Genomic DNA, 9,959 nt, shown 5'->3' with positions numbered 1-9,959 from the left:
ATGTATTATGTAAGATGTGGTATGATTGCCAATGAGACAACTCTCCACAAGACAGTCATAATAAATGACACAGACATTAACAACTATATGTCACCGTACAGCTTCGAACAATGAGTAAAACCCCTATTGCATAGTCGACTATAAAAGACCCGAAATGACAAATGTAAAACACAACTCGTACGAAAAGACTGTCTGTTACTTTCTAGATGTCGTTTGGTTACATGGATATTGTTTCTGGTTCTTTTAACACGTATATTAAGTGTCTGTCGGCGTCAAACCCCCCCCCCCCCTCATAATGGAACCCTTATTAATCTTGGTTTAAAACAAATACTCCTTTATTGTCGATTCTTTTGTATTACGGTTATACCTATATACCTAACCTTATAAGTCCTACTAGATAGCCAAGAATCAAATATGTTTTCTACTAGTGAATTTTGGCCATACTTCAACCTTGGACTAATATCAAAATTATAGTGTAAATGGTCACAGTTTCATCATATTTGACATTATTTCCAAAAAGACTCACTTTTCATTATGAGTAGGGTGTTTCATCAGCAATTACATTTCAAGATATATGCGGGGAAAACTTATGAAACTTATGAAACGTTTTCATATATGGTAAATTGTCATTGTACTAAAGAATTGAGATGAAGCCTAATCGTTTCTGTCCACAGGCCCTTGTTTCTCTGAACAGAAATTGTTTTTCTTCCTATAAACCTTAATCAGATATATATACATGACTTTTTTTTAGAGAGACGACACCTGTGCTTCTGTCTTACAAATGTATACCGTGAACGAATGGCAATTATGAATATATATATACATGCATGTTATAAAGGGCCCCCCAACTTGCATATATATATATGCATAATTTGCCATTCATTCAAGTTATATATTTAAATTAGCTTGCTGTTTTCGGTGTGATCATAGGCCTCGTGTTGAAGACCGTACCTTGACCTATAATGGTTTACTTTTATAAATTGTAACTTGGATGGAAAGTTGTCTCATTGGCACTCAAATCACACCTTCCTGTATTTTGTATATCATTTCACTGATAAAAAATTGTCAAATCTGTCCGCAGTTTGGCAACCCATATATCCCATTTTTTTCAAATCCAAGTAGCAATACTTGATCTCAAAAGCCAAACATGTATGAACATATGACAACTGTCACACATAATGTTTGTCTGCAGAGGCATTATATACATAAATACATACTACCATTGACCAACGAACATGACCATATGACAACTGCCACACATATAATGTATAATCATCTTCAACAACTACTTTCGGCAGAAATAATAAGACGCGCTCACTATCCGTGGTCGGCTAATGTTGTACTAGTTAGGAAAAAGGATGGACACACTACGAATGTGCGTAGATTATCGTCAGTTAAATGACAGGACAATAAGGGATTCGTACGCTCTTCCGCGCATTGAAGAAATGCTAGATTCTTTAAGAGGGAATATTTACTTTACAGTTTTAGTTATGAAATGTGGATACCATTAAGTAGACATCGCCGAAGAACACAAACAGCATACTGCGTTTAATATTTGGCCATTGGCGATTTACATACTAGAATCTGTTTTATCTACATGGGTGATTTAATCATTTTCTCACGTACATTTGAAGAACATCTGGATAGATTAGAAAGAGTATTACAACGTCTCCGATAAGAAGGACTAAAACTGTCTCCGAAGAAGTGTAATTTCTTTCAACGCAAGGTGAAATATATCAGACACATTGTATCAGCGGATGGAGCAGAACCGGGTCCAGAAAGATAGATAAAGTAGTCAATTGGCCAAAACCAACAACGTCAGAAAAAGTCCGCCAATTTCTGGATTCGTGGTTATTACAGGAAGTTCATACGAGATTTCTCAAAGATTGCACGTCCACTCACTGACATTTGGCCATCACCAGGAAGAAAAATAAGAGGAAAGAAAGGTCAGAAGCAACAACATAAACCTTGGATATGGAATAAAAAATAAGAAACAGCATTCCGTCAAGTAAAACAACATTCATCCTCACCACCAAAACTTACCTTTCCAGACTTCAACAAGCCTTTCAAATTACATACTGATACCTGTCAAAATGGATTAGGAGCTGTTTTATACATCATGGACCAATGAAAGTAATAGCCTATGCAAGCAGAGGTCTAACAAGAGATGAACAAAATTATCCCGTACATACTCCGAACAGGAGTTTTTAGAGTTGAAGTGGGCCGTGACAGAGAAGTTCAAGGACTATTTACTTCAACAAAGATTTACAGTTTTGACGGATAATAACCCTCTCACATACGTATTATCAACAGCAAAACTCGACGTCACAGGTCATCACTGGCTAGCTGCACTATTTTCGTTCAACTTCGACATCATTTATCGTCCTGAAAAGAATAATGCAGACGCCGATAGAATGTCTCGATTGCCTGGAATAACCAACCAACAAGAAACCATCACGTTAGATTCAGTAAAAAGCCGTCTATAAGTCAACACTTCAATGCAGCTATGTGGAGTCATTTACACATTCGCCTGAAGTATTGAATGATATACCGGAAGTTTTACATGGACAACAAATTAATATAAGAGAAGCTCAAAAGGAAGACTCGATTATTCGATATTAGTTGACACATGTCAGTAAAGGTATCACACCACGAAAACATGATATAGTGTAATGACTTGGCCAAGCGAAATTCCTTGGAAAACATGTGTATTTTCATGTCGAGCACCTGTTATCGGCTATGATTCAATGTTTGGCTATTTCAAAGTTTGACACCGGTTCTCACCTTTTTAATTCAATTCATTATGTTTTCAGTGTTCTATGTAATCCGTTTTCCAAGTGTAAAACCATTTTTATTGTTGTATAAACGAGATAACTTTTGTACTTAAACTTTCACTTTCACTTCAGTCGCCATTTCCGGCACAATGATTTTAGTGTATTGATTATGCAAATGAGGTGACCTGTGTGTAACCTCAGTGAACTTTATGTACCACTAGCGTAAAACAGTGTATGAATACTATAGTGGCCGTAGATTGATTATTCCAGGATTATTGTATTAAAACGATATTGTTTGTGATTGTAAATGATACTAAGATGATTTTTATGTTTCGTAAACATGTTGTTTACGTTTTTATGTACTTAATTCTAGCTATCGGGGATTATTTTCGTTCTTGTCAGGCCCGTTCACAGTTCCCCGTTCGTTTCCCCGTTAAGAACCGTTCGTTACCCCGATAGCTTCGTCGGGTATATAAAGCTTGCACCTGTTTGTCAGGGGCTCTTCCTACTTTGTCAGACCTACAGTGATGTTGCCAGATTTTCGGTCAGTTGATACAGTCGATAGCTGAAGTTTATCTTATTTCTATCATGATTTTCATGTAGTTTAAGTAGTTTTACTGCAGTTTAGAACGTTTTGGACTTGTTCTGTTCATTATAAGTCTTTGTATTCTAAGACTTAGATCAGAATCAAAAATGGATTTAATATAATTGTACATGTACATATAAATAGCTGGTCTATTTATTCAGGCTAGATTTGCTAACCTGTTTCTTTTAGTTAATCGGAATAAAGTTACATGCCTTCCCCATTCCCCTTTCCCCTCCCATTTTGTTAAGGACATTTTGTTAAGTATCCTGTTTGCTGAGATTTTCCAGTATTCAGAGAGAATATTTGTTAATTCTGAATATTTGTTAGGTTAGGAATTGTAAGAAGCTAGAATAGTTAAACTGCTTTGTAAATAATCTCAATCTCAGCGATTGAAGTTGTCTTCCTGTGCTTACTCCAGGAGGCTGAAGTCATAGTATTAAATATAACAAGTTAAGGTTATTTTTAATGTATAATTTATTAGAAGATGGCATAGATATAATATATATATGTTAATGTGGCTATTGGTACTTTACGGAACGGAACAGAATTTCATTTAAGGTATCCAAAGGGGGCATTTATCAAAATTTCCAAAAATCTTTAAAACAAAACAAACTTTAAAATTTCTGTGTTTTACGGTTTTCCATATACAAATAACACAAATGTACTATAATCTCATCTTCACAGGTGAAATGTGCAATAATGTATAACATCGGGAACTATTCTGTAAATGAATATGTCGGATTGTCCTGATAAATTATCATGAAATTAACGCATTTGCAAGTCATGCATTATGATATCTAGACTGACCTCACGTCGTCCTTTCCGACGATGATTAGAAACATTGGTTCTGATTTTAACTTTTTAAATTTATTATTCCGTTCCGTTCCGTTCCGCAAAGTACCAATTGCTCTGAGGAATTGGTATTTAACGGAATCGAACGGAACCAGACATTTATAATGTAATAAAAGCAGTATGATATAAAAAAAAAAATGTGTCTGACACCCCTTTTTGCACGAGAAATAAGTGTTTTAGAGAGCATTCCCGACCAGATAAATAATTAAGAATTTAAAACAAAGGCAGCTTAGACAAAAAGTCTTACTCCTTCCATTGGTAATTATATTTTTTAAAAGAGGCCTTCCACCTCTCGTGCCGACGAGGATTAGAAACAGTAATCAAGTTGAATCTGATTTAAACTTTTTAATTTATTATTCCGTTCCGTTCCGCAAAGTACCAATTGCTCTGAGGAATTGGTATTTAACGGAATCGAACGGAACCAGACATTTATAATGTAATAAAAGCTGTATGATAAAAAAAAATGTGTCTGACACCCCTTTTTGCAGAAGAAATAAGTGTTTTAGATAGCATTCCCGACCAGACAAATAATTAAGAATTTAACACAAAGGCCGGATAGACAAAAAGTCTTACTTCTTCCATTGGTAATTATATTTTTTAAAAGAGGCCTTCCACCTTTCGTTCCGACGATGATTAGAAACAGTGATCAAGTTGAATCTGATTTAAACTTTTTAATTTATTATTCCGTTCCGTTCCGTTCCGCAAAGTACCAATTGCTCTGAGGAATTGGTATTTAACGGAATCGAACGGAACCAGACATTTATAATGAAATAAAAGTAGTATGATCAAAAAAAATGTGTCTGACACCCCTTTTTGCAGAAGAAATAAGTGTTTTAGATAGCATTCCCGACCAGATAAATAATTAAGAATTTAAAACAAAGGCAGCTTAGACAAAAACAAAAAAATCTTACTCCTTCCATTGGTAATTATATTTTTTAAAAGAGGCCTTCCACCTCTCGTGCCGACGAGAATTAGAAACAGTAATCAAGTTGAATCTGATTTAAACTTTTTAATTTATTATTCCGTTCCGTTCCGTTCCGCAAAGTACCAATTGCTCTGAGGAATTGGTATTTAACGGAATCGAACGGAACCAGACATTTATAATGTAAATAAAGCAGTATGATAAAAAAAATGTGTCTGACACCCCTTTTTGCAGAAGAAATAAGTGTTTTAGATAGCATTCCCGACCAGATAAATAATTAAGAATTTAACACAAAGGCCGGATAGACAAAAAGTCTTACTTCTTCCATTGGTAATTATATTTTTTAAAAGAGGCCTTCCACATTTCGTTCCGACGAGGATTAGAAACAGTGATCAAGTTGAATCTGATTTAAACTTTTTAATTTATTATTCCGTTCCGTTCCGTTCCGCAAAGTACCAATTGCTCTGAGGAATTGGTATTTAACGGAATCGAACGGAACCAGACATTTATAATGTAATAAAAGCAGTATGATAAAAAAAAATGTGTCTGACACCCCTTTTTGCAGAAGAAATAAGTGTTTTAGATAGCATTCCCGACCAGATAAATAATTAAGAATTTAACACAAAGGCCGGATAGACAAAAAGTCTTACTTCTTCCATTGGTAATTATATTTTTTAAAAGAGGCCTTCCACCTTTCGTTCCGACGAGGATTAGAAACAGTGATCAAGTTGAATCTGATTTAAACTTTTTAATTTATTATTCCGTTCCGTTCCGTTCCGTAAAGTACCAATTGCTCTGAGGAATTGGTATTTAACGGAATCGAACGGAACCAGACATTTATAATGTAATAAAAGCAGTATGATAAAAAAAAATGTGTCTGACACCCCTTTTTGCAGAAGAAATAAGTGTTTTAGATAGCATTCCCGACCAGATAAATAATTAAGAATTTAACACAAAGGCCGGATAGACAAAAAGTCTTACTTCTTCCATTGGTAATTATATTTTTTAAAAGAGGCCTTCCACCTTTCGTTCCGACGATGATTAGAAACAGTGATCAAGTTGAATCTGATTTAAACTTTTTAATTTATTATTCCGTTCCGTTCCGCAAAGTACCAATTGCTCTGAGGAATTGGTATTTAACGGAATCGAACGGAACCAGACATTTATAATGAAATAAAAGTAGTATGATAAAAAAAAATGTGTCTGACACCCCTTTTTGCAGAAGAAATAAGTGTTTTAGATAGCATTCCTGACCAGATAAATAATTAAGAATTTAAAACAAAGGCAGCTTAGACAAAAACAAAAAAATCTTACTCCTTCCATTGGTAATTATATTTTTTAAAAGAGGCCTTCCACCTCTCGTGCCGACGAGAATTAGAAACAGTAATCAAGTTGAATCTGATTTAAACTTTTTAATTTATTATTCCGTTCCGTTCCGTTCCGCAAAGTACCAATTGCTCTGAGGAATTGGTATTTAACGGAATCGAACGGAACCAGACATTTATAATGTAATAAAAGCAGTATGATAAAAAAAAATGTGTCTGACACCCCTTTTTGCAGAAGAAATAAGTGTTTTAGATAGCATTCCCGACCAGATAAATAATTAAGAATTTAACACAAAGGCCGGATAGACAAAAAGTCTTACTTCTTCCATTGGTAATTATATTTTTTAAAAGAGGCCTTCCACCTTTCGTTCCGACGATGATTAGAAACAGTGATCAAGTTGAATCTGATTTAAACTTTTTAATTTATTATTCCGTTCCGTTCCGTTCCGCAAAGTACCAATTGCTCTGAGGAATTGGTATTTAACGGAATCGAACGGAACCAGACATTTATAATGAAATAAAAGTAGTATGATCAAAAAAAATGTGTCTGACACCCCTTTTTGCAGAAGAAATAAGTGTTTTAGATAGCATTCCCGACCAGACAAATAATTAAGAATTTAACACAAAGGCCGGATAGACAAAAAGTCTTACTTCTTCCATTGGTAATTATATTTTTTAAAAGAGGCCTTCCACCTTTCGTTCCGACGATGATTAGAAACAGTGATCAAGTTGAATCTGATTTAAACTTTTTAATTTATTATTCCGTTCCGTTCCGCAAAGTACCAATTGCTCTGAGGAATTGGTATTTAACGGAATCGAACGGAACCAGACATTTATAATGAAATAAAAGTAGTATGATAAAAAAAAATGTGTCTGACACCCCTTTTTGCAGAAGAAATAAGTGTTTTAGATAGCATTCCCGACCAGATAAATAATTAAGAATTTAAAACAAAGGCAGCTTAGACAAAAACAAAAAAATCTTACTCCTTCCATTGGTAATTATATTTTTTAAAAGAGGCCTTCCACCTCTCGTGCCGACGAGAATTAGAAACAGTAATCAAGTTGAATCTGATTTAAACTTTTTAATTTATTATTCCGTTCCGTTCCGTTCCGCAAAGTACCAATTGCTCTGAGGAATTGGTATTTAACGGAATCGAACGGAACCAGACATTTATAATGTAATAAAAGCAGTATGATAAAAAAAAATGTGTCTGACACCCCTTTTTTGCAGAAGAAATAAGTGTTTTAGATAGCATTCCCGACCAGATAAATAATTAAGAATTTAACACAAAGGCCGGATAGACAAAAAGTCTTACTTCTTCCATTGGTAATTATATTTTTTAAAAGAGGCCTTCCACCTTTCGTTCCGACGAGGATTAGAAACAGTGATCAAGTTGAATCTGATTTAAACTTTTTAATTTATTATTCCGTTCCGTTCCGTTCCGTAAAGTACCAATTGCTCTGAGGAATTGGTATTTAACGGAATCGAACGGAACCAGACATTTATAATGTAATAAAAGCAGTATGATAAAAAAAAATGTGTCTGACACCCCTTTTTGCAGAAGAAATAAGTGTTTTAGATAGCATTCCCGACCAGATAAATAATTAAGAATTTAACACAAAGGCCGGATAGACAAAAAGTCTTACTTCTTCCATTGGTAATTATATTTTTTAAAAGAGGCCTTCCACCTTTCGTTCCGACGATGATTAGAAACAGTGATCAAGTTGAATCTGATTTAAACTTTTTAATTTATTATTCCGTTCCGTTCCGTTCCGCAAAGTACCAATTGCTCTGAGGAATTGGTATTTAACGGAATCGAACGGAACCAGACATTTATAATGAAATAAAAGTAGTATGATCAAAAAAAATGTGTCTGACACCCCTTTTTGCAGAAGAAATAAGTGTTTTAGATAGCATTCCCGACCAGATAAATAATTAAGAATTTAAAACAAAGGCAGCTTAGACAAAAACAAAAAAATCTTACTCCTTCCATTGGTAATTATATTTTTTAAAAGAGGCCTTCCACCTCTCGTGCCGACGAGAATTAGAAACAGTAATCAAGTTGAATCTGATTTAAACTTTTTAATTTATTATTCCGTTCCGTTCCGTTCCGCAAAGTACCAATTGCTCTGAGGAATTGGTATTTAACGGAATCGAACGGAACCAGACATTTATAATGTAAATAAAGCAGTATGATAAAAAAAATGTGTCTGACACCCCTTTTTGCAGAAGAAATAAGTGTTTTAGATAGCATTCCCGACCAGATAAATAATTAAGAATTTAACACAAAGGCCGGATAGACAAAAAGTCTTACTTCTTCCATTGGTAATTATATTTTTTAAAAGAGGCCTTCCACATTTCGTTCCGACGAGGATTAGAAACAGTGATCAAGTTGAATCTGATTTAAACTTTTTAATTTATTATTCCGTTCCGTTCCGTTCCGCAAAGTACCAATTGCTCTGAGGAATTGGTATTTAACGGAATCGAACGGAACCAGACATTTATAATGTAATAAAAGCAGTATGATAAAAAAAAATGTGTCTGACACCCCTTTTTGCAGAAGAAATAAGTGTTTTAGATAGCATTCCCGACCAGATAAATAATTAAGAATTTAACACAAAGGCCGGATAGACAAAAAGTCTTACTTCTTCCATTGGTAATTATATTTTTTAAAAGAGGCCTTCCACCTTTCGTTCCGACGAGGATTAGAAACAGTGATCAAGTTGAATCTGATTTAAACTTTTTAATTTATTATTCCGTTCCGTTCCGTTCCGTAAAGTACCAATTGCTCTGAGGAATTGGTATTTAACGGAATCGAACGGAACCAGACATTTATAATGTAATAAAAGCAGTATGATAAAAAAAAATGTGTCTGACACCCCTTTTTGCAGAAGAAATAAGTGTTTTAGATAGCATTCCCGACCAGATAAATAATTAAGAATTTAACACAAAGGCCGGATAGACAAAAAGTCTTACTTCTTCCATTGGTAATTATATTTTTTAAAAGAGGCCTTCCACCTTTCGTTCCGACGATGATTAGAAACAGTGATCAAGTTGAATCTGATTTAAACTTTTTAATTTATTATTCCGTTCCGTTCCGTTCCGCAAAGTACCAATTGCTCTGAGGAATTGGTATTTAACGGAATCGAACGGAACCAGACATTTATAATGAAATAAAAGTAGTATGATCAAAAAAAATGTGTCTGACACCCCTTTTTGCAGAAGAAATAAGTGTTTTAGATAGCATTCCCGACCAGATAAATAATTAAGAATTTAAAACAAAGGCAGCTTAGACAAAAACAAAAAAATCTTACTCCTTCCATTGGTAATTATATTTTTTAAAAGAGGCCTTCCACCTCTCGTGCCGACGAGAATTAGAAACAGTAATCAAGTTGAATCTGATTTAAACTTTTTAATTTATTATTCCGTTCCGTTCCGTTCCGCAAAGTACCAATTGCTCTGAGGAATTGGTATTTAACGGAATCGAACGGAACCAGAC

The sequence above is a fragment of the Mytilus trossulus genome, chromosome 2, assembly GCF_036588685.1.
Source record: "Mytilus trossulus isolate FHL-02 chromosome 2, PNRI_Mtr1.1.1.hap1, whole genome shotgun sequence".
In the NCBI taxonomy this organism is placed as follows: domain Eukaryota; kingdom Metazoa; phylum Mollusca; class Bivalvia; order Mytilida; family Mytilidae; genus Mytilus; species Mytilus trossulus.
The sequence above is the reverse complement of the archived record's forward strand: the minus strand, read 5'-3'. Positions refer to the sequence as shown.